Below are 24,693 nucleotides of genomic sequence, written 5' to 3' on the forward strand. Positions count from 1 at the left end.
GTTACATAGAAAAATCCTGTCTTGAAAAACAAACAAACAACAAACAAACAAACAAAAAAGAAAGAATCCAACCTTGCCTGAGTAGAGGTCTCTTAAAAGAACAACTCAGCCAGGCAGTGGTGGCACATGCCTTTAATCCCAGCACTTAGGAGGCAGAGGCAGGTGGATCTCTGTGAGTTCGAGGCCAGCCTGGACTACAGAGTGAGATCCAGGAAAGGCGCAAAGCTACACAGAGAAACCCTGTCTCGAAAAACCAAAAAAAAGAAAGAAAGAAAGAAAGAAAGAAAGAAAGAACAACTCAGGCATTTCAGGCAGCAGTGTGAAGCTATTCTGGCCTGTGCCCTATATCACTGACAAAGAAAAGACTCCAAAGAATTAAAAATTTCCAGGAATTCCATAAAAGAAGGGGAAGGCTGGGGCCCTGGTACATGCCTGTCCTGACACCTGAGCTGAGATAATGATGGGTCAGTGATGGGGGAGAATCACACCACACCTGACTCTTTAGCTGTGCTCACCTCTTGTCCTGTACTTTAATCCAAACTTCAAGGGGTGTAGTGGAGCATGCCTTTAATCCCAGCACTGGGGAGGTAGAGGAGGGTGGATCTCTGTGAGTTTGAGTCCACCTTAGCCTATGTGTCAAGTTCCAGGACAGCAAGAGCTATGAGACCCTGTCTCAAATGAACAAACCCTAAACCTTGTTTCAGTACCCTGAAAACAGTCCTGGGGGGGTGTTCTAGGACCTTTTGTTTGTCCCTTTTCCCATTGTGGCCACAGGGAGTTCATCTTTCTCTGCTTCCTACTGCTGCTTGCCTGTTTAATTGGTGTGTTGAGGATAAGAGGCCAAAACTAGCATGTCAAAGCTGCTAGGGCCCAGGCTCTGACCTCCACACTTCTGAGTGACAAGACACAGCATCTGAAACAGGAAGTGAATCAGGCCTGGGTGCTGCTCAGATAGGTCTCACTTCCTACTTAAAGTGCCAGAGGCCCTGGGCTCCAGCCTCAGCCACAACCCCTCTAATAATAATTAATAATAATATAGTACGAAGAGAAAAAAATTGGAGGCAAGTATGTGACTAAATGACATCATATACAAGGGACTGATTGTACATTTTTTTCTCCAGTACTCAGAAGTCAGAGGCAGGTAGACCTGAGTTCAAGGCCAGTCTGGTCTACATATTGTTCTAGGATAGCCAGGACTACACAGAGAGATCCTGTTTCAAAAAAACCTACAATAAAATAAAGTACATTGATAGAAACATCAGAGACCTCTTGGTTACATGCCTCAGCTGCTCTCTGGTAGTATTCTTAAGCCTTTGATTAGTGCAGAATAGGGTTTGGTTAAGACGTTCCAATGGGTTTTATCTGTTTATCATAATGTTAGGGATGTGACAAAGGGGTCAAGGAATGGCTATTTAGTGGACTAAAGATAGGCCAAGATAAATTGTAATTAGGCTCTGGACCTGCAGCCTCCCACACGCTGCTCCACAGTCATTGAGGCTTTAATGAATCAGCTGCTACAGACAGCTTATTTCCAGGATTCTCTTGCTCCTGCTATAAAAGGACAGGTACCTATTAGGGATGGCAAGAAAAAATGCCTCCTCCCAAGTCTTCTCTGATCCCAACTCTAGCAGCAGCGGTCTGAATTCTTGTGGTCTCTGAGGCGGGTTCTCACCAGGGCACAGGCAAAGCAAGCAAAACATCAAGGTTTACTTCCTTGTGTGAGAAAGCAAAAGTGCTTTGAGTCTCTAGATTGAGTGCAGACAGGCTGGGCAACAAAAGCCTAAACTGAGTCTAGTATTTGAAATGTTGAGAGTTGGTCTACCATGTTTCCTCCCCTTGCCTACGGAGTCGGGGGAGGTCTCTATTAGGTTTCAAACCTGGGAGAGTGGCTGAGGTGCCTATTTCACATATCAAAGCAGATGCTGGCCATCAGGTTCTCCCTGCATCCCTCAGTCTCCACCTGTTACAGGGCCCTCCTGGCTGGCAGATCCAACCTCCTACCTTACCCTGAACTCTCCATCCCTGGGGCTGGGCTTCCCTTCCCTACATAATCCAACCATTTTGGTTCCCTGCTCTCTCTGTACCTTTGGGCCTCCTGGCAGCTGCATCCTGTTCCCCTCTCTCTCCCCTCTCATCACAAGACCCAGCTCAGTCCTGTCCACTCTGGACTGTCCCAGAGGTCCCTGCCTCTGGCTGTGCTCTCACACATATCTACAATAAATCTTCTCCTCCACCACACCTAGGAGCAGTCACGTTTCCTTTCCTTTTTATTTCTTTTTTTTTTTCTTTCAGTCTCCTTCCTTGAACAGGCGGAAGCTTTCCCAGGAGTCATCCACATCCACAGCTCAGTCTGCTATAGTTAGATGAATAATCATGAGAAAGCAGTTGACAAAAGCCGTATAGGGGACATTCCAGAAGGTGACTTGTCTGGACTAACTTAGCATCCAGTCACGTAACACAGTGACTGGGAGCTTGAGAGGACTGGACGGTGAAAACAGATCAGGGAGGGCCAGGGACATGGCTCTCAGCAGGGAAAGGCATTTGTTTGCTGTGCAAGCCTGATGACCTGAGCGGACTCTCTAGAACCCATAAAAAGCTGGATGCCTTGGCATGTCTCTATAATCTCAGTACTCCTGTGGAGAGTTGGGAGATGGAGGCTCCAGAATTTCCCAGAAGCTTATGGGCCAGCTATTCTGGAGTACACAGAGTGGCAGAACAGCAAGAGAGACCCTGCTGGGGTGGAGAGATGGCTCAGAGGTTAAGAGCAGTGGCTGCTCTTCAACAGGACTTGAGTTCGACTCCCAGCACCCACATGGTGGCTCACAACCATCTGTCATGAGATCTGATGCTTTCTTCTGGTGTGCAGGCATATATGCAGGCAGAGCACTGTACACATAATAAATAAATAAATGAGAGAGAGAACCTGCTTCTCTAAGGTGAAAGAAAACAGACTGTCCTCCGACCTTCCCAGGGAGGAATGCTGTGACTCACACAGGCACACACACATATAAAACAAATCACAGGACAAGACAAACCAAAAGGACAGCTGGGCATGGTATCCCATGCCTTCAACCTTGAATCCCAAGACTCAGGAGGCAGAAGCAGGTGCATCTCCATGAATCAAGTCAGCCAAGGGTTCATAATGAGACCCTGTTTCAAAACAACAAGCAGAACTGACTTCATCCTATAGATGAGAGCAAAGTGAAGCCTTTCCAGAAGGCCAGGCAAACACCATGCAGACCCCTAATAAGTCAGTTAAGAACTAGGCCTCAGTTCCTGCCTCTTGAAACAGGGGAGCTGCACACCCTCCCTGGGCCAGCACCCTGCCCCCCCCCCCCCCCGAGGTAATAACCAAATAAGGACGAAGCCTGAGACTTGTCCAGACTTGCCCAAGAATGGAAAAGCTAAGAGCCTTAGCCCACCCCTGCTAGCCCCAACCAATAGGGATTTACTAATATGATTGCCACTTGCTTAAGCCAATCCTAGATAGAATGATACTACTGCTTTTAAAATTCCTTTAGTTGTGTATAAAAGAGCCTGCAAGCTGGTACCTTTATTCTCAGAATAATAAATGTTCTTGCTGATTGCATTGTGTATGGTGGTCTTTGTTTGGTTTTTCCGAGACAGGGTCTCTCTGTGTAGCTTTGCGCCTTTCCTGGAACTCACTCTGTAGCCCAGGCTGGCCTTGAACTCACAAAGATCCGCCTGCCTCTGGTCTGGTGGTCTTTTACAGGACTTCTCTAGGACCCTAATATCTTTAATCCCAGCATTTGGGAGGCAGAGGCAGGTGAGATTTCTAGGAGTTCAAGGCCAGGGCTGCATAGTGAGACCCTGTCTCAAAAAAAAGAAAAAGAAAAAGAGAAAGAAAGAAAAAAAGCAAGCTCAGGGTAGTGGCCCATGCCTGTTATCTCAATACCGGAGAGGTCTATGCAGGAGGATTGCTGTGAGTCTCAGCTACACCCTAATCTACAGGGTGAGAGCCTGTCTGGAAAAAAGTCCCCAGTAGCCAAGCTTGGTGACACACCTGTCATCCCAGCAATTGGGAATTGAAAGCAGGAATATCAGGAGGTGGTCATGGGAGTTTGCAGCTGCCCTGGGGCAAGTGTGACTTTGTTTCAAGGGAGGGGGCAGGGAGGTAAAAGTAGAAGGGGCATTCCACGGGGCAATAGCCCAAGGGGAGATTTTTGAAATATGTGAACCCTGGGTGGTAGCTTGGGTTCCTCTCTAAGCCTTAGAGCATGGGGATCCCCTATTCACTGGCCCAGCAGCAGCCAAAGCCCTGTTTTCCGGAAGAGCTTGGGGCTCCATCATTACAGTTTGACTTTGGGGCATTTCCTATGAGTGATTGATTTATTCCGCTGGTGTCCAATGCGGGAGCTCAGCCCAAAGCATCTCTGCTTTGTCTAAACGAAGAGCTAGCAATGAGGTTACAGAGCCCACCCCCCCTCTTAGCTAAATGCCTGGAGGGAAAAAATCACATCTGGAATCAAAGATGAGTTCATTCCCAGCTGAAGAAAAGACTTCTGTGTAGATTTGAAAGCTTGGGTTTTTTGAAAGAGAGGAGCTCGGGGGAAGGGTAAGCCATGTATATGTGAGGTGAGGTGTTAGAAGAGTGAACCCACATCCCCTAGAGCTGGAGCTACAGGGGCTTTGTGAATCGCCTGATGTGGGTGCTGGGAATTGAACTCAGGTCCTCTGGAAGAGCAACAAATGCTCTTAACCACTGAGCCATCTCTTCAGACCTGGCGCTAGAATTCTGGGTTGTTTTGTTGTTGTCGTTGCTTTTAATCTTGTTTTTTATTTTATGTACATCAGTGTTTTAACTGCGTTCATGTCTGTGTGAACCTTTTCCATCCTCTGGAACTGGAGTTACAGACAGTTGTAAGCTGCCGTGGGTATTGGGAATTGAACCCAGGTCCTCTGGAAGTGCAGCCAGTGCTCTCAATTGAGCCATCTCTCCAGACCCTGTGCTAGAATACTTAACCTTCAGCTGGCAAGAGGCTTCCTCCAGACTCTGGGGCGAGGGCCTCCTTTTCCTTCTCACTGCCTTAAGACTGTCCTTGTCTGTCTGTGCTGTCTTAGTGCAATGCTTGTGTTGATGGGCAGTCTGTAGGACAGTAGGGTGCCCTGCTGTGCCCTGGAGTGTGCAAGAACACACAGATATTCTGCTTGTCCCTAGATCCAGCTCCCTGGTTCACACCACTGGTGGGGTGATTGAGAGTGGGAAGGCAGGGGGGGGGCGTAAAGAGGAAGATGGGAACTCTCGTGTCTGTACCTTTCAGTTCAGTCCTGTGCATCCATTTCACAGAGCTGAAAGTCAACTAGAAGACAGAACTGTCCAAATTCCACTTTTCACAAATGGGGAAGTGTAATGTTTGGGAACCCTGGGGATGAGGAGTCGAAAAAAAGCAAGGAGACAAGGGGCCATTCTGGAGGATTCTGCCTGGCAAGGTATATCCTACACCTGCAGGAGCAGCCCCGGGTCGGTGACTTCAGGGCACAGACCCCTGTATCCTCTCTGCTTTACATTCTCCAGGGTTGAGAAGGTGGCCAACCTCAGTGTTCTGCGAACAGTGCATTCACTTTCGTTTTTACTCTCCAGCACTGTTAGCTGGCCTCTTCAACTCTGCTAGGCAAAACTACTCATCCTTTTGGACCCTGAGCAAATGGGGGTGGGGTGAGGCCGTCCTCACCCACCCCTTCTCACTTCTGAGAACCCAGAACAGCTATGAAGCTGTGGGCGTTATCTTGGAGCCTCTTCCTCTGGTTTGGACAATGGAGTCTGGCTCTGCTGATCTCCCAGGCCCTTTTGCTCTAAGTCTACTTTGTATTAAATGAGTGTCACTGTAGAATGGACTCTGCTTAAGGCCCTGGGGGGGGGGAATGAAAGGGACTGCTTGGGAACTTTCTACAATCTCAGTGCTTTAACTAAAACCTGCCCTGTCTAGAATTTTCCCTCAGGAGATATTCGAGTGTGTGTGGTACAAGCCTGAAATCTCAACTTGTGAGGTGGAGGCAGGACATCTGGAGTTCCAGGTCATCTTCTGTCACACAGTGAGGCAGAGATCAACCTGGACTGTGGGAGACCCTGTGTCTCAAAGAAACACAAGTCAGGCTTGGTAGTTCATCCAGGCTGGGGCTGGAGGAGCCCTAAGAGGCAGTCAGAATACTTTGCTGTCTGACGTAGCATTCTGCTGGGGGCTCTGTGTGGTTAGTCCAAACGAGAGTGTCTTCTGGGAGGCCACAGACAGCTTTGATGGATGACTGCGAGCCATTTTCTCACAAGCTTAAAAAGAGACGAGGACTTCCACTGTGGGTCCCTCTTGTGTCCCTTGAGCTCTGCTGATCTGCTGAGCCTCTTGCACACGCAAGTGAGTGTGGGTCCAACGAATAAGTGCACAGATGGCTGAAAGTGAAGGAAACAAAGCTTGATGGACTCTGGACCTGTGGGACACATCATCCTCCACAATAATCTTTGCTTGAAATGTGCATTTAACAAGAAGTTGTAGATTTTCAACACTGTACACAAACTCCTTTGTTACAAATAAATATTTATGCTTCTAAAAAATAATATTTGCTTGAACACCCCTGGCAACAGGATTCTTATTATTTTCCAGCTCATTTTGAAAATCTTGTTTACCAGAGGTATGTGTATGTGTTGCTGGAGATTGAATCCAGGGTCTTGAACATGCTAGAACTAGGCCCCAGGGCCTTGGGCATGCAGGGACTGGGCAGGTCAGTTCCCTTTTGGAACTCATTACAAACTCTCTCACCCCCTTTGTTGGAGTCTCCCAACTCCATTTACCCTGCTGAGCTTCTGAACAGAGCAGGGAACTGGGATGTCTGGTAAAACATACTCCAAAGTAGGGTGACTCCAAAGCATACTCCTTGTCCACTGAGAGAAGACCAGGGTGGGCCTGGCTGAGCAGAAAGATAAGGTGAGAACCCAGGGTCATTCACGAGATGACCATAAACAGGGGTCAGTCTCTGGCCATCTTCATTGTCATGACTGTGTTTCTAAAGCCTTGCAGGTTGGCACATGCCTGTAACCCTAGCACTCAGGAAGTAGAGGCAGGAGGCCCAGGAGTTTAAGGCCAGTCTTGGTGGCATTGTTTTTTTGAGACAGTGTCTTATGTAGTTCCAGCTGACAGTGAACTCACTATTTAGCCAAAAAATAAATGTCACACATTCTGTGGTACTGGTATACACACACAGGCAAACAACAAATAAAAATAAAATAAAAAAAAAATTAAAGATGGCTGGCTATACTATAATTGAGTGGAAAAGCTTAGCAGGTCCAGAGCTCTGGGTTCAGTGATAGTAGTATAAGTAAGAGACTTTCACACAGAGCTGGCCTCTATTTTTTATTTTTTATTTTTATTTTTTTTCTTGTTTGGTTTTTCCAAGACAGGGTTTCTCTGTGTAGCCTTGGCTGTACTGGAACTCAGTATGTAGAACAGGCTAGCCTCAAACTCAAATATCAGCCTGCCTCTGCCACCAGAGTGCTGGGACTAAAGGTGAGCAAGTCTGGTGATCTGGCCTCTGTTCCTTTGTGAATTACTTTGTTACTTTATCTCTAACGACTTGAGGCCTTCCTAAGGCTTAGTTGGAGCCTCCTGGGCCCAGGGTGCTTTATGTGAGGTACATATGCCTCCGTGAAGGTGGAATGGGTTGTTTCCCTGCAGACTTGGATGAACTGGTGCTGTGGGTTTGTGGGTGTTCGAACTCTCCCCTGTTGGTTAATGCAGCGGCGCCCTTGGCCTCAGACTTACATAGCTTCATCTCCCTCTGCATCCTAAGTGCTGAGATTATGGGTGTGCATCACCAAACCAAGCTGGCCATTTTATTTATTTATTTTTGAGACAAGGTCTCATTATGTAGCTCTGAATGGTCCAGAACTTGCTTTGTAGACCAGGCTGGTCCCAGAATCCCAGTGATCCATATACCTCTGCCTCTGGAATGCAGGGATTAGTGTGTGCCACCACACCTGGCCTTCTCTCTCTCTATTTTTTTTTAATTTGAATTAGTACTGGGGATCCAACCCAGTATCCCCACACATTAATCAAAGCTCTTCCACTGAGCTACTTGTCTAGTAGAGATATCCAGAAAGGAATTTCCCAAAAGGAATTCTGAGAACGTGGAATAGCTGGCTTTAAAAATAGCACACTATCTTTTTTTCCTTTCTGCCACCCATAGACTCAGTCTCTGCCTCTGGCGTTCTCCATCCACCTAGTCCTTCCACTGTCACTCAGCCTGGACAGCCTTTCATGGTGCTGTTGCCTATGCTATGGCCATGCTTTCCAAGACACTGTGCTGTGTCTGGAGCCTGCACCCCACCCTCACAGCCCTGTATTAGAACATGAGATAGGAGTTTTCCTCCAGATCGAAGCTCCATCAGGGCCAGATCCGGTCCTTCTAAGATGTATGTGTTCCTGGGATCAAGAGCCGTGCGGGTATACCATAGGAGTTTAATACATGTTCAGTAAATGGCTAAGTAAAAATGCTGTGCTCAGCCGGGCAGTGGTGATGCATGCCTTTAATCCCAGCACTCTGGAGGCAGAGGCAGGCGGATCTCTGAGTTCGAGGCCAGCCTGGTTTACAGAGTGAGATCCAGGACAGGCACCAAAAGTACACAGAGAAACCCTATCTCAAAAAACAAACAAACAAACAAACAAACAAAAAAAGTGGCTAGGTGCAGTTCAGTGGTAGAGAATGTATACACTTAGTATGTGTAAGGCACTAAATGAACTTCCTTTTTTGTGTGTGTGTGTTTTGAGATGATCTCACTTTATGGCCCTGACTGGATTGGAACTCACTATGCAGACCAGTCTGGCCATCAACTCATAGATCTATTTGCCTCTGTGATTAAAGCCGTGTACCACCACTGCCGAGCTTAACCATGGCAACATTTATAAAGGAAAACATTTAATTAGGGTTAGTTTACAGTTCAGAGGTTTAGTCCATTATCATGACTGGAAGCATGGTGGCACACAGATAGACATGGTGCTGGAGAGGCAGCTGAGAGTTCTACATTTGGATCCACAGGCAGCAGGAAGAGATAGTTGGCCACTAGGCCTGGCTTGAGCTTCTGAAACTTCGAAGTCCACCCGCCAGTGATGCACAGTTGCTGTGGGATATTTGTTTGCACTGACACTCAGAGATTACCAATAAAGTTTACCTTTAATCAGAGGGCAGAGTCAGCAATTGGTTGACTTGCAATTAGCCATAGAGGTTTCAGAGGACCCAGATTTTGGTTGGGGGGGGTGGGGTGGGTATAGAAAGATATAGGAAGGGATTTAAAGAGATTCGCAGTCTTTTTCAACCTGGGAAGTGTGGAGAGTTGACCATTCCTCTGCCATTCTTTTCCTCTGGCACTCTTTGGATCTATCAGGTTTTTCTACCCCAATATCTGATTCCAGAGTTTTTATTGATATTAGAATGACTTAGATAAACACATCATGCTGGGCAGTGGTGACGCATGCCTGTAATCCCAGCACTCGGGAGGCTAGGCAGGTGGATCTCTGTAAGTTGGAGGCCAGCCTGGTCTATAGAGAGAGATCCAGGACAGGCACCAAAACTACACAGAGAAACCCTGTCTCGAAAAACAAAAACAAAACACATCAATGCAGTTCCTCCAACATGACCACACCTACTCTAACAAGACCACAGCCCTTAAGAGGGCTCTCCGTGTCTATGGTGGCTAATTTTCTTTCCTCCCTTCCTTCTTTCCTTCCTTCCTTCCTTCCTTCCTTCCTCCCTCCCTCCCTCCCTCCCTCCCTCCCTCCCTCCCTCCCCTCATTTCTTTCTTTTTTCTTTTTGTTTTTTCCAGATGGAGTTTCTCTGTATAGCTTTGGAGCCTGTCCTGGAACTCACTCTGTAACCCAGACTGATCTCAAACTCACAAGAGTATGGGGCCTATTTTCATTTAAACCACCACATATGTACTGTCTCCTATGATGTGACCCATATTCTGGGTTGACCATGGTCTCTGAGGTTACGTGGACTTCTTTCTTAGAACAAAGCTAATCTTCTGAAGGGTAATTTTGTGTCATCTCCTGTCCTGATCCAAACCATGAACTGCTGTTGTTTTCTCATTAACAGGTAGCATTAGGACCTAAGTGTTAGTTATTTTGGCGCTCTTACTCAGTGAGGAACATGTCCCGAACATGACAAATCCACAGAAGAGCTGTTTATTAATATAGGATACGAAGAGACAGACGTGACAGGCCACATGGTCAAGAGAAAAGGAAGAGAGGAGAAGAAGAGGAGAGAAAAGAGACCTGTGCAAAATGGCACCTGCTTTTTAAAGAGAGGGCTGCGCATGCATACAGAACTGCATGTGGCTACTCTATGCATGCGCGTAGATTACATGGCCACGCGAGTCACTCGAGATGTTTTAACCCGGAAATGGCTATTTTGAACTGGAAATAACTAGGCGGTCCACCCGGCAAGACCAACCGTGTGGGCATGTTGTGACTTCCTATCACTAAGGTCAAATCCCTGGAATCCATATCAAATCTGGACACAGTATCTTGATAATCTAAATCTATAATCCCTGTGTACCTAGGGAAGGCCCTGGGTTTGATCCTCAGCTAAAAAAAAAAAAAAAAAAGTTTTATCAAGACAAAGAGAAAGGGACAGAAGTGATCAGGCCTGTGGAAGGACACAGGCAAGAGAGAGACTGGAGGAACACGGTACCGCCTTATAAAAGCCAGGATGCACTTGCATACTCAGGCCCATGGACAGAGATCACGAGGTCACGTCCATGTGACTACGTGACCACGTAACCATGGCCATGGGTCATGCAGGACGTAGGACCCGGAAATGACTAGGCGGAGATGACAAAGTGTCCTGCTGGGCATGCACGACCATGAGGCGTGATTGGAATTCCTATCATATATAATAGTAACAAAAACAAAACAGAAAACCAAAATAAAGAGACCCTGTTTCAAACAGGGTGGGAGGCAAAGAGCAACATTCAATGTTGCTCTTTGACTGTCACAAAAATCAATACACACAGACCAAAAAACAATTTTAAAAACTTAAAGCTGGGCAGTGGTGGCCCAACCTTTAATCCCAGCACTTGGGAGGCAGAGGCAGGCGGATCTCTGTGAGTTCTAGGCCAGCCTGGTCTACAGAGCGAGATCCAGGACAGGCACCAAAACTACACAGAGAAACCCTGTCTCAAAAATAAATAAGTAAGTAAGTAAGTAAGTAAAACAATACCTTAAAAACCAGCTGGGTGATGGTGGTGCATGACTTTAATCCCAGCACTCCAGAGGCACAGGCTGGCAGATCTTGTGAAGGGGCCCCTAAACAACTTGACCACACAGCAGCCATTACAGGCTTAGAGGCCTAGACACAGCTTCTGTGACAGGCTTACTGGCAGGTAACACCCAGATCCAGGAAAAGCCTTAAACTGATACCATCCAGAGATCCACCCAGGGATGAGGAAGTACATAACATCCCAAACATTCTAACCATTAGATAAGGTCTAGCAGACACCTATTTTTTTTTAATAGATACCCCTAGACAATTGTCAGCTAATCAGGGTCCTGGACCCTGGAAATCCCCTCACCCAACCTCTGCTATGATAAAAACTCTGCCCCACCTGAGTTCAGGGCTCTGTGCTCTCACCATTGTGTTGGACACACAGAGGGACCAAGCTCTGGAGCTTGAAATAAAGGCTCTTTGCTTTTACATGTGGGATTTGGTTTCCGTGGTGGTCTTTTGGGGGTCCCTGTAATCTGGGCATAACAATCTCTGTAAATTAAAGGTCAAATCTGGTCTACAGAGTGAATTCCAGGACACCCAGAGCTGTTACCCAAGTAACACTGTCTCAAAAATGAACAAACCAAAAAGCAAAAGAAAAAACAAAAACAACAAACAAAACAAAACAAACCTTAAAGACATAAAAAGAAATATATGGAGACCAGACAGCATCCTTCTAGTCGGTGAGAGGTCCTCAACAGTTATTTTTATGCTTTCCATGCAATTCACATGAAGGAGGAACTAATTATCTACAAACCCCAGACCTGTGTGTGTCTGACCTTTTTCTCCCCACTTCTGCACTATTGCCTCAGGACAACGTTTTGTGTTATTAGATAGCAAAGATAAATTTTAGTTTGATGAACTTGCCAAGCTGTCCTGTGGGACCTTCATTTGAGGTCCCTGGATTCAGGGAGGGCTGGGCAGTGTGTGTGTGGTGGAAGGGAGGAGAGGGAGGACACTTGTGCATGTTTATCTACAAATCTCTGCCACTGACACTCTTTCTCAGGGGATAGCCATCCCTTTCCTGGGTTTGTCAGAGGCCAGAGATACAGAAGACTATTAGTGCTGGGTGTGAGTAAGTGTCTAGCAATGAGCTAAACACGCAAGTAACCTTCACCCAAGCCCATTATCTCTGTTTTACACATGAGGGAAGAGAACTCTAGGGAACAGCTGAGTCCCCCACTGATCCTTCTGGAAACTACAGCTTGGTTATTGTTTGGTTTTTCTCACTGGGAACCATCCAGAGCTTGGACAACCTGTAAGACGGACTCTGTTCCCTTCTGTCCGCCTCCGGTCACCCCTCTTGGAGGTCTGCTTGTCAAGACAACATGCTGTCTGCCCCAAGGTCTGTTCTTTTGTATCCTGTCTCTATCTCCTCTGCAAACACTTTTCATTCACTCTGAGTCCTTTCTGGTCCATGTGGCAGTCACCTTACTCCATTGTCCTGGGTGACAGTTATAAGGATTCTGTCCCTGATTATGTCATCAGCCTGCAACGGCGGCCCAGCCTAAAAAGCGGGTGGGCCCACTGTGGGTCCCTTTTCTCTTTTCCTCTCTCTCTCCTTCCGTCTGTTCTCTCTCTTTCTCCCTCTTTCTCTCTCTCTCTCCCCCTCTCTTCCTCTCTCTCCCAATAAAGCTCTAGAAAGGTAACCATGGCTGGTGATCCTCTGACCAGCACTCTCCTCCAGCCATGAGCGCCACCCGCCTTAACCAACAACAGTGGTCATGGTGTCTTTACTCTTGTTGCCTAGCTGTGCTGTGTTGTTTTGTTTTGTTTTTTTAACTGAATTCACTCATGTACACATTTATTCAGTGTTGAGTCTTCACATCTGTCCTCCCCTAAGTGTTGGAGGCTCTTTGTGGGGTTGGTTTTGCACAACATATCTATTTTATTTTTTATTTATTCATTTTGTAGGGGGAAGAGGCAATCTTTGGCTCTCCTGCCTTTGTACTATTTAAAAATCCACGTGCCTGTACCTCAAGATTAGCTCACAGTGGCTGCAGGGACTTGTTTGAATGTGAAATGTCACATGAGAGTCCTGTCAACACCTAGATGGAAATTAAATTCCATCAACCCGCTGGCAGAAAGAGTTACACATGACTGTGACTGACTGTTGTATACCGAATAAAACCTAGTCTTTGATGAGATGATCTTAGGCTGTGTTATGAGATGCCAAATACTCCTGTCAGCTCTTCCTTTTGCATAGACATTATTTAACCTACGAAAAGAAAACTACGTAGAGCATCGTGCCTGATTTAAATTTTGTTTTGTTTTTGTGGGTTTTTTAGTGTGAGGGGCAGGGTCTTATTGGATATTTCAAACTGGCCTCAAATTTTCAGAGGTCTGTCTGCTTTTGCCTCTCAGTACTGGGACTGAAGACTTGCATGCTGGAAACTTGTTTTAATAGCTCATTGGTAAAGCACTTTGCTCAGTATTCATAAGTTCCTGCTTTCCATCCCCAGGGGGTACACACACCCTGAGTCTGAGACTAGTCTCAGTCTGGTTTTTCTATATTTCAACTGAAATTAAAAACAGAAATTTGGCAGATTACAGATCACAAACATGTAAGATTGTAAGCCAGCCTCTCTTCTGACTAATTCAGAAACATGTAACTGTAATACTCCTTTACCATCCTCAGCAGCCTATCTCTCTTCTAAGCATGTTTTCCCTTTCTCCATGTGGCTCTGGTTGTCCTGGAATTCTCTTTAGACCAGGCTGCTCTTGAGCTCACAGAGATCTGCCTGCCTCCGCCTCCAGAGTGCTCAGAGTGCTGGGATTAAAGGCGTGCACCTGTGTCACCAGGCCTGACAACTTAAAGTTTTCCTCCTTTCCTTTTGCTTTAAATTTTTATTTTCCGGAGCTGAGGACCGAACCCAGGGCCTTGTGCTTGCTAGGCACGTGCTCTACCACTGAGCTACATCCCCAACCCTTTAAAAAAAAACATTATTTATTGTTTACTCATTTGTATTTCATGTGCACTGGTGTTTTGCTTGCATGTATGTCTATGTAAGGGTCTCAGATTCCCTGGAACTGGAGTTACAGACAGCGGTGAGCTGCCATGTGGGTGCTGGGAATTGAACCCAGGTCCTCTGGAAGAACAACAAATGCTCATAACTACTGAACCATCGCTAAGACTCATTCAGGTTTATCTTTTTAAACCAGGCCGGTCTGCAACTCACTATGTATCTGATAATAAACTTGGATATTATTCCACCTCCACATCCCAAGTGCTAGAAGTCCAGATGTGTGGTACTACATCTGATTTAGGATAGTGAATGCATTTATTTGCAACTTGGACAAATTGGAAAGACTCATACTTTCTCTTTTCCTTTTCTGTGGCAGTGTTATAATGCTATAGAAAAAGATGAACTAGAAGCCAGAAACTAACTATCCATGTGCTGTTGCTCTGTGAGATAATATCATCCAGGGAGGCAAGTTCTTCTGGTCTTTCCTTCCCTCTGGCATAGGTCCTGTGGAAATTGTAATTCCTTGGGTATCTATCGCTCCAAGTCTGACAGCTGAAGAAAAGGGCACAAGGGTCTCTGAATATTTCCTTCCCCATCAGGGCATCTGCCTAGGCTACTAAACCACATCCTTCAGACATCAAGGTCCTGCACCACCCATGAGAATTCCAGTTGTCTAAAAGGAGGACATGGTAGTGGATAAGGACAGTACAAAAACGTTTCTTTTACCCTCTGAGGGCTCTAGAATTGACCTGTCAAAATCAAAATTACAATAATCTTTTCTTTTCGAGGTATCCCAAGTTTTCCTTGAATTCCTTATTCTTCTGCCTCAGGCTCATTACCACATTATAATAGTTTACCCTTTCCCCTCTCTTTCTTTTATTTATTTACTTGCATTTATTTATTTATTTGAGACAGGGTAGCTCTGGAATACACAATGTAGACCAGGCTGGCCTCGAACTTAGAGATCTGCCCTCTTCTGCCTCCCGAGTGCTGGGATTAAAGGGTGGACTACCATTACTGGCTATACTTATTTTTGAGATGGGGTCTCAACTCTGTAGTCCAGGTTGACCTTGTGGTAATCCTTTTTGTGGTAATGCTCCTGCTTCAGTCTCCTGATCACCCAGTCTCTAAAGCCCAGCATGGTTTAACAATCTTAAATTTATTTATTGATTTTATTTCTGAGACAGAGATTAATGCACATAGTTCAGATCACTTTGAACTCTAGGTAATCTTCCAGAATGCTGGATTATAGGTGTGTGCTGTCACACCCAAGCCCAATCCTAACTATCTTTGTTTTCATTTCTAGGATCAGGCAAGGCTTCCTGTGGGTTTTTTTGGTGGGCTGATCAAGGCAATGCCCAGGAAGAAATTAAAAAAAGAAGCCATGGGCCTTTCACAGTTACTTTCCTAGCATCATGGGTTTGGGAGATCCCGCAAAAGAAAGACAATATATGGATAAACGTGAGGAGATTACTCTCTAAATGTAAGGATTAAGACAGTGGTAACTTCATTAGCATATCAATTGAAACTGGGGAACTTTTTTCAGGAAGAGCAGTTTCTTAGTTAGGGCTACTATTGTTGTGATGAAACACCATGACAAAGCAACTTGGGGTGTGTGTGTGGTGTTATTTAGCTTAACTGTTCAACATAGAGGAACATCAGGGCTCGAATCTGGAGGCAGGAGCTGATGCAGAGGCCACTGAGGATTGCTGCTTCCTGGCTTGCTCAGGGTCCTTTCTTATGGAACATAGGACCAACGGTGGCCCTATCTAGAAAGGGCTGGGTTGTCTCACATCAATCACTAACTAAGAAAATGCCTGGGGCCGGAGAGATGACTCAATGGTTAAGAACATTGGTGTTCTTCTATAGAAGATTTATGTTCGAGTCCCAGCACCCACCTGGCCGGCTGCTTGTAACTGTTTGTAACTCCAGCTCCAGAGCATCTGACACCCTCACATAGACATACTTTCAAGCAAAACACCAATCAATGTTCATAAAAATTAAAAAAAAAAAAAAAAAAAAAGCCCTACAGGTTTACCTACAGCCAAATTATTTTCTGCTGACTCTAGCTTGTGTCAAGTTGATATAACAGCACAAGAAGGTAACAGTTCAATTTCTGTTTAACTTTTGATCTCAGCGATTCCATTTTGAATTTTAGCCCAGTCTGTTTCCCCAGCGAAAAAGCTTAGTCTACAAAACGACCTGTTGTAATTTTTATCTAACAAGTCTGTTAAATAGATGGGCAGTAGGCTCATTAACAAAATAAAAGTATATACAACATTGTGCTCCCGAGGGCACTACTTGAACAATATTCTGAACTCTTGTTATCTTTAGAAGCTTATATACCTTCCCCGCAGGTGAGATTGGGAGAGGGTGTGGGCAACTGAGAGGTCAGAGCCCTGGGCCCTCAAGTCAGGGCAGACAGAGTGTGATGTTGACCTTAGTCCAGAAGGTCAGCTGTTTAATTCAGGCAGATGAGACAGGCTTGGGAAAGCCCCACTGAAACTACTGTTTCTCATTACTTAGCAGAAGAAATTTTGCAAAATGCCTTCTGTCCAGGGTAAACTGGGCTTGGTGGAGGTTTGTAATGCAAAACCTGTAACCCCAGTTACTTCGAAGTCTCGAGCTGGAAAGTTCAAGGTCAGAGGTGGAAACTCAGTGGCACTCTGTCTAAAAATAAAAGAGGGTGGGGATAGGGCTCTAGGGTACAATGCTAGTTTAGCTCGTGCGGGGTCTTGGAGTAATGTCTAGCATGGGGGGGGGGGAATAATCCTCGAAAAACCAAAACCAACCAAACTAAAAGAACAAAGAGAAAAAATTCTGTGTGGTGAGAAGGTGGTAGAAAATCAGATACTGAATTCTACTCGGCATTCCATGCTGGTAATGATGGGGCTTCTCAAGCTCCAAATAAGTGATGAAGGTTGGGAACGGGGCACAAAGGAGGATCTCCTAAGTCGGGCCTGCTTGTCGACCTGGCAGACCTCGAGTGTGCTAGCCTTTCCTCCAACCTCGGGACTTCAACTCTCCACGTCCATAAGGTGTGTGTGTCACACTAAGCCATCTGATCGCTATCTCCGAACTTTATGGGTCAGTTTCCACCATCAGAGGCTTGAGCGACCTTCCTCTCTCTCTGCTTCCAGGCAACCGCAGGTCCCTAGGTCAGTCAGTCAGGGTCGCCCATAAGTCGCCGCCAGCTTCGGATGCCTCCAGGCCCAGGGTTAGCTCAGGGTGGCGCTCCCCGCTCTATTCTGTCGCTTCCGCCTATAGAGACTCTCCTGAGTCTCACCGTCCAGGGTGGCAGAATCTTCCAAACGCAAAGCTGGCGCTGTCGAATCCGACGCGAACCAGAGCGGGCAACTGCTACTGCGCACGCGTAGCTTCAGAACCGGGCGGAAGTCGCCGCCGCCGCGCCGCCGCCGCGTGACGCACTTCCTGTTTGTTGTTGGAGAAAAGGAGAGAAAGGAAAGCGCGAGGAGACACCGCCACCGCCACCAGCGCAGCTGTGCCAGAGCCGCGAGGAGACCGGCCGCCCGACTCCCCCCCCCCTCGCCGGCCGCCGCGTCCTCGGTAAGGGACTTGCGGGTCGGGGCGGAGAGCTGGGGTGGCGGTGGCGGGGGAGGAGGGCCGGCGGCTGGGTGCGGATAGGGTGACCTGCTCGGCGCCTGGGACACGGGCGCAGGGAAGCCGGGCCGACAGTGGGGTCGGGACTGCTCGCCAGGGCCGAGCGGGTGCCAGTCCAAGCTGTGGTCTAGAATCTGGTCCTGAGGCCCAAGTTGTTCCTGGTCCGGGCGGGGTCTAGACTGGGTCTGTGGAAAGGGTCTGCCGTGCCGGCTCAGGCCTACGCCGGAGCTTAGCCGGGGTCCGCTCCCCTGGCTTCCTGGATCTGCAGTGGCGGTTAGGCCCGGCACGCGCGAGGTCCGCCACAGAGCCACAAGAGTGGCGAGACCGGTGTCACCCTGTCCTGGCATCCTCAATGCCTTCTGCAAGCAAGGGGTCAGGTGGCATGTGAAGAGCAGGACTTACGGGAGGCGCGATCGCCGGCCTAAGGGGCCGGGTGGGAGGGCCCGATGGGAGGGCCGAGGAGGTTTCCAGGCTTCTCCTGGGACTGTTGGGAAGTTTGCTAGGCAACCTGCCTTGCTCAGTTTACTTCCAAAACCCGTTTGCTGTTTGTTAGCCTTGAAGGGTGCTTTGCTTTGGGTTTATGTAACTAAAGTTTATGTAACTGAAGTTTACGTTAATTCTCTTCGGTCGTGTCGACAAGGGAGCTCTAAACTGCAAGCCATAAGAGTGTCTTGAAAAATTTTTTTAGTGATTTTATTTTATAGAATGGGTTGCTTGTCAGAAGTTTTAAAAGCTTGGGTACCGAAGTTATGTGTGCACTGTCGAAAGGAAATGGAGGGGATAGTCCCATCTTTTCAGGCACGCCCAAGCCGGTGGGGAGTGTAGGCCCAGGACACCCACTTTGTTTTTATTAATGTCTTTATTTGAACCATAGATTTGTGGTCAGGTTTTATGGTTAGTAAGTCCACTGTATCCCCCTCTTTGTAGGCCCTATAATCTAGGGAATTGAACTTTCTGCTTGCTAGGGAAGAGATAGGTACATTGAGGCACCTGCTTTAATAGAAAAAGGAGGGAACAGTCCTAAAGAAAATGCACCCTGGATGTTTGAACTTAGTCTGTTGTTGGTCGTGAAGTAAACCTCACACCAGATGTAAAGATATCTGAAAGGAACTGAGTGCATCTGTTACGGACTCCCTTGTTCTCTGGGACGTCACCGCCACAGGGAGAATTGCCCTCCGGTGTGTGACTACTACGGCTGTCTGTGATCAGTGCAGACACTTGCAGTGAACTGCATGTGGAGCTTTGGAATTGAGGAAAAATAAGAGATTTGGGGAAGAAATGCTGCCTTCGTGTAGGTATGCGTGATTTGATAGAAAGGAAAACAAAGTTTGTAAAGTAAGTTTCCTCTTCCATTCCCTGTTTTGCACAGGCAAACTTCTGAAAATTTGGCTTCTCTTGTGTCTATTTTGAAGAAGTTGGCCTTGTATTTTGAGACAGGAGTTCTGTGTAGCTCTGGCTGTCCTGGAACTCGGCTGTGTATGAATTCTGAGATTTGCCTGCCTCTGCCTTCCCAGTGCTGGAACTAAAGGGGTGCCCCACCACACCCAGCTAAGTTGGCTTTTAAAATACTTTTATTTGTGTGTGCATATGAAAAGTGTGTTCTGGCACACTAATGGGAATCCTCCATCCATCGATCTCTCTTCTGCTAGTACTAACCCTCTGCATTTATATAGCTTATAGTACTGGATCTGAATTTGTTCCGTTTGTTTTTTGGACTTTAGAGTCTTACTGTGTAGCCCTGGAACTCAGTGATCAGTATGACTGCCTTTCAAGTGCTGGGCTTAAGGGTGTGAACCACCATACCTGCCTCCCACCTTTATTTTCTTTCAGCTACAGGTTTCACCATTTAGCTGTAGTTGGCTTAGAACTTGGTATGTAGATGAGGATGGTCTGGTGTTCTCAGATCCACTTGTCTCTGCTTCCAGAGTGCTGGGGACTACAATAGTGTTTAACCATGCTTGGCCCAGAGTACACCTTTTAGACACTTCTCTCCTTTCATGGGTTCCTGGAGTGGAACTTAAGTTGTCAGACTTGTGGGACCGAATTATATGGCCAGCTCCATAGCCTGAGAAGTTGGCTTTTCTTTTCTTTTTTTTCTTTTTTTTTTTTTTTTGGAGCCGAGGATCCAACCCCGGGCCTTGTGCTTGCTAGGCAAGCACTCTACCACTGAGCTACATCCCCAACCCCAAAGTTGGCTTTTGAAGTTGGTTTTGTGCAGTGGAAGATGGAATCAGATAATTGAATTTAGAGCGAAACATTTTGGTGGCACACATCTTTCATTGAACACTGGGAGGCAGAGCCAGGTGGAGCTCTGTAAATTCAAGGCCTGGTTTACAGATGGAGTTTAGGACTGCCAGGAATACACAGAGAAGCCATCTTGGCAAAAAGAAAGAAATCATTGCTTGAGGAAGGGACAGGCTAGTCTCCTGAATTTGAGATCAGTCAGCCCTACATAGAGTGAGACCTTGTCTCAAAAAACAAAAACACAAAAAAACCATACCCAAACTGCCTTTAATCATAGCACTCGGGAGGCAGAGTGGGGTGGATCTCTGAGTTCCAAGGCTATCCTGGTCTACAGAGTTGAGTTCTAGCCTAGCCAGAGCCACACAGAGAAACCCTTTTTTTTTCTTATTGATTATCAGCATCAGATGTGTGAGATATTTGGGTTAAGGACAGACAAATAGTATACTGGGGTGGTGAATATTCTTTTATACTGTGAAGACTGAATTAGGAATTTCTCTGAATAGTGGCTCCACTATTCAGTCCTAGCTGTTCTGGACCTCGATTTGTGGACCAGTCTGGCCTCTAACTCAGAGATTTCCCCCCCTGCCTCTGCCTCCCAAGTGCTGGGATTAAAGACGTGCACCACCACCACCGCCCTACTTGTGGCTCCACTTTTTTTTGTTTTGTTTTGTTTTGTTTTGTTTTGTTTTGTGGTTTTTCGAGACAGGGTTTCTCTGTGTAGCTTTGGATCCTGTCCTGGAACTCTCTGTAGCCCAGGCTGGCCTTGAACTCAGAGATCCACCTGCCTCTGCCTCCCAGTGCTAGGTGGGATTAAAGGTGTGTGCCACCACCGCCCAGTGTGGCTCCGCTTTTTAAGCAGTCCGGTTAGTATGTTAGTATTAAGTGGTAGTACCATTTCCCTGTGTAAACCAGCAGCATTGTGTCCATAACAACTTGCAGAACCCAGAATAGGGCTAATCTAGCACATCCTGAGAGTTTTGAAGAAGGTACTTTGTTATCACTATCCACTAGATACCTGGTATGACAGTGTGTGTCTTTTACATTTTTTAAAAAAAGTCTTTTTTTAATTTATTTTATGTGCATTGGTGTTTTGCTGTGAGTGTCTGGTCCCCAGAAACTGGAGTTACAGACAGTTGTGAGCTGCCATGTTGGTTCTGGGAATTGAACTCAGGAACTCTAGAAGAGCAGCCAGTGCTCTTTAACCACTGAGCCATCTCTCCAGCTAGTCTTTTACATTCTTTAATGCTGAAAGATGCTGAAACACTCTTAGACCACTTCTGATGCCTTCCCGAAGAACAAGTGATTATAACAGATTCAGCCTTTCTACTTGATTTTATTTAATTCCTTTGTTTTAGATCGAGGGGTCTCAGGTACTTCAGGCTAGTCTGGAGTTCATTCGGTAGCCAAGAATGACCTTGAATTCCTCCTGCCTCCACTTCTCTCAAAACAGCTGGGATACAGGTATGTATCACTATGTCCAGCTTTGCAGGATTCTTAAAAATTGCCTTTGCAAGTGGTCCTATCCTATGTTAAGCCTAGTTAAATTCACCCAGGACACCATCTGGTGGTGAAGGGCCTGCAATTGCAGATGTTGAGTGTGTAGGAGGGATTAATGGTGAATTAAGGTTATACTTTTCTTGAATACAGAATTTAAGTGAGAGTTTAATCCTGGGAATAAAACCAAGGTCCATGGGCTGTGTACTGTGGGTCTGTGATACTAGTATTCAAGAGGGTGTAAGGCAGTAGAATTTTAGGTGGAGGCCATCTTGGTCTGTGTAGTGAGATCCTGTTTCATTAAGAAGAGAACAAGCGAAAACATGAGGTTAATGAGAAGAAGGAGGAGCTGGTGCAAAGAATGTAACAGAAATAGTATCAACGTGCTAGTGAGAGGATTCAGCTAGGTAAAAGCATGCACTGCCTGAGGACTAGAGTTTGATCCCTGGGACCCACAGAAGAGTGGAAGGAGAGAATTGATTCCTTAAGTTTTCTTCTGGGCCAGGCCTTGGTGGCTCACGCCTTTAATCCCAGCACTCGGAAGGGAGAGGCAGGTGAGTTGAAGGCCAGCCTGGTCTACAGAGGGAGTTCCAGGAAAGGTGCAAAGCTATACAGAGAAACCCTGCCTCGAAAAAACAAACAAATTTTTTTTTTCTTCTGGATACCATGTGTGCCCATCCCCCAATAAGATCCAGTAGGAGGGAAAACCGGGCCATTTTCTTCTGAGGCCACACCATCACACACAGGGTGAATGCTTTGATTTCTTAGTGCTCTCCCAAGCACTGCTTAAAACTGTTCAAATCCCTTAAAAAACTGCAACTCTGCTTTAAAAAAAGGAGGGGGGGCGGGGAGAACTGAACTCCTGGAGACTGACTTTTACTAGATAAGTCAGCTAGTAGGAATGCTTGCTTTTTTTTTTTTTTTTTTTTTTAAATGGAGTTTCTATGTATCCCTGGCTGTCCTGGAACTCTCTGTAGACCAGGCTGGCCTTGAATTCACAGATCCACCCGCTGGAATTAAAGCCACTGCCTGGCTAGGAGAGACAGGGTCTTTGTAGTCCTGGCTGTCCTGGTTGAACAGAATAGCCTCAAACTCACAGATATCCTCCAGTCTCTGCCTCCCATGTGCTAGCAAATCATTAAAGGAGTACACCACCATGCCTGGCTTAGGAATTTCGTTTTTTTTTTTTTACATGATGCTATGAATATAAGGTGTTTTGCCAAACTTTTAGATAGTTAAGGAAGTTCACACTTACATATTACTCCTACCTGAGAATGCAAAATGCTAGGAATACTTTTATCTCCTAGGGGTCACAGTGTTCATCCAAGAGGTTTCAGTTTATATCTATTTCTAAAGCTATTTGGCTGTAGCCTGGTCTTCTCATAAAGTGACTTTCTAAATCCAAATCATAAGGACCCTATAGGCATTCTGAATCAAAGGCTGTAGCTTCTAGCTCCAACACTGCCGAACTGTATTGTATTAAAATACTTGAGTATTTTAGGAATGTTGAGCCTTCAGAAAGGTAGTTTCCTTATGAGACATGCCATGTTTTATCCCCTGTAAGATTTTTACTTTTTTGGGGGAGGGAGAGGGGGATGATACATTGGACATTTAAAATGAGGACTTGAAAAAAGTTGCATGTGGGTGTGTGCATGTGCCTGTGTGGGCCAGAGGTAACTGTTGGGTGTCCCCATTGCTCACAACTTTTTTTTTTTTTTTTTGATAAAGATCTCCCTCAGAATTCGGCTCATGCTAGCTAGTTGGCTATGCTAGCTGGGCATTGTGCCACACAGATTTGCCTGTGTCTAGCTCCAGGTCTGTCATACTGGCTAAATAAATGTGTGTGCTCGGGATCTGAACTCGGCTCTTAACTGCCTGCTTGGCAGACACTTTAATGACCTAGCAATCTTCCTCTATCACACCCTACCTCCCAACCCCAGGATTTTTCCCAGTGGGAAGTTTTGAGACAGGGTCTCACTAAGTAGTTCAGACTGGTCTCAACTTGTTCTTAAACCTTTTGAGTAGCTGCAATTACACACTTGTCAGGCTGAGAGTTACTGTTTTTGTTCATGTTTCCATGGCTTGGAAATCCAGTCCTGCCTCAGCCTCCTAGGTGCTAGCTTTTTGTAGGCCTGCCTTACCTGGCCTGGGCTTCATATTTGCCTCTTGCTATTATTCTGTCAAGCAAATAGTACTGCATTAAGTTTGTGTGATGCCACAACATAGATTGAACTCTGCTTGTGAATTTAATTATTATTATTTTTTCTGAAACAGGTTCTTTCTATGTGTGTATTGCTGGCTGGCCTGTAGTTGAATATGCATAGTATACCAGGCTAATTTTGAACACATACTTGCCTGCCAAGTGCCTAGATTGAAGATGTCTGCCACCATACCTAGTAAAGTTATTAAAAATTTTTCTTTTCTTTTTTGTTTCTGGAGACAGGGTCTCTTTGAAGTCCTGGCTGGGCTGGGACTTATGTAGACTATGCTAGCCTTAGACTTAAAAACACCACCTTACTTCTGCTTCAGAATTCTGGGATTAAAGATGTTTACTACCACACCTGGCCTACTTTGTTCTTTAAAAGATAGCGTGATGGTGGTGGTGGTGCACCCCTTTAGACACAACAGCACTTGGGAGTCTGAGTGAGGCAGACAGATCTCTGAGTTTGAGGCCAGCCTGGTCTACAGAGGGAATTCCAGGCCAGCCAGGACTGCACAGAAGAAACCCTTTCTGGAAAAACCAGAAATAAGAAAAAGAAGGAAAAAAGATGGCTGAGTCTTTAGTGGCTATGGCCTGGAGTTATGATACCCTTTTCAGTCTTTTCAGTATTGATCTTTGCTGTGGGAAAGGGAGAAAGCTATTGTTAGTGACCTGGGTGAGACTTTCTTTTCATTTTTCTTTTCTTTTCTTTCTTTTCTTTCTTTTCTTTCTTTCTTTCTTTCTTTCTTTCTTTCTTTCTTTCTTTCTTTTTTTTTTTGGAGATAGGGTTTCTCTGTGTAACAGCTGTAGCTGTCCTAGAACTTACTTTGTAAATTAATCTGGCCTCTAAGTCAGAGATCTGCCTGTTTCTGCCTCCCAAGTGCTGTAATTAAAGAC

The 24,693-nt window shown here is 46.0% G+C and overlaps 1 protein-coding gene across 6 annotated transcripts in view; it reads left to right on the plus strand.

The window, feature by feature from the left end:
* The first annotated feature begins 17,596 nt into the window (after nucleotides 1-17,596).
* Dnajb6 (DnaJ heat shock protein family (Hsp40) member B6) overlaps nucleotides 17,597-24,693 on the plus strand; it is a 57,723-nt gene continuing 50,626 nt past the window's right edge. For 3 of the 6 annotated variants that reach the window (XM_036181515.1, XM_036181516.1, XM_036181513.1), the window contains exon 1: nucleotides 17,658-17,804. The gene's annotated coding sequence lies outside the window, so the exon portion shown is untranslated. Of the gene's footprint in view, nucleotides 17,805-21,457; nucleotides 21,564-24,693 lie in introns of all 6 variants that reach the window. The other 3 variants (XM_036181518.1, XM_036181517.1, XM_036181514.1) reach the window with 2 other exon arrangements.

This window comes from Onychomys torridus, chromosome 3, assembly GCF_903995425.1.
Source record: "Onychomys torridus chromosome 3, mOncTor1.1, whole genome shotgun sequence".
Taxonomy (NCBI): Eukaryota; Metazoa; Chordata; class Mammalia; order Rodentia; family Cricetidae; genus Onychomys; species Onychomys torridus.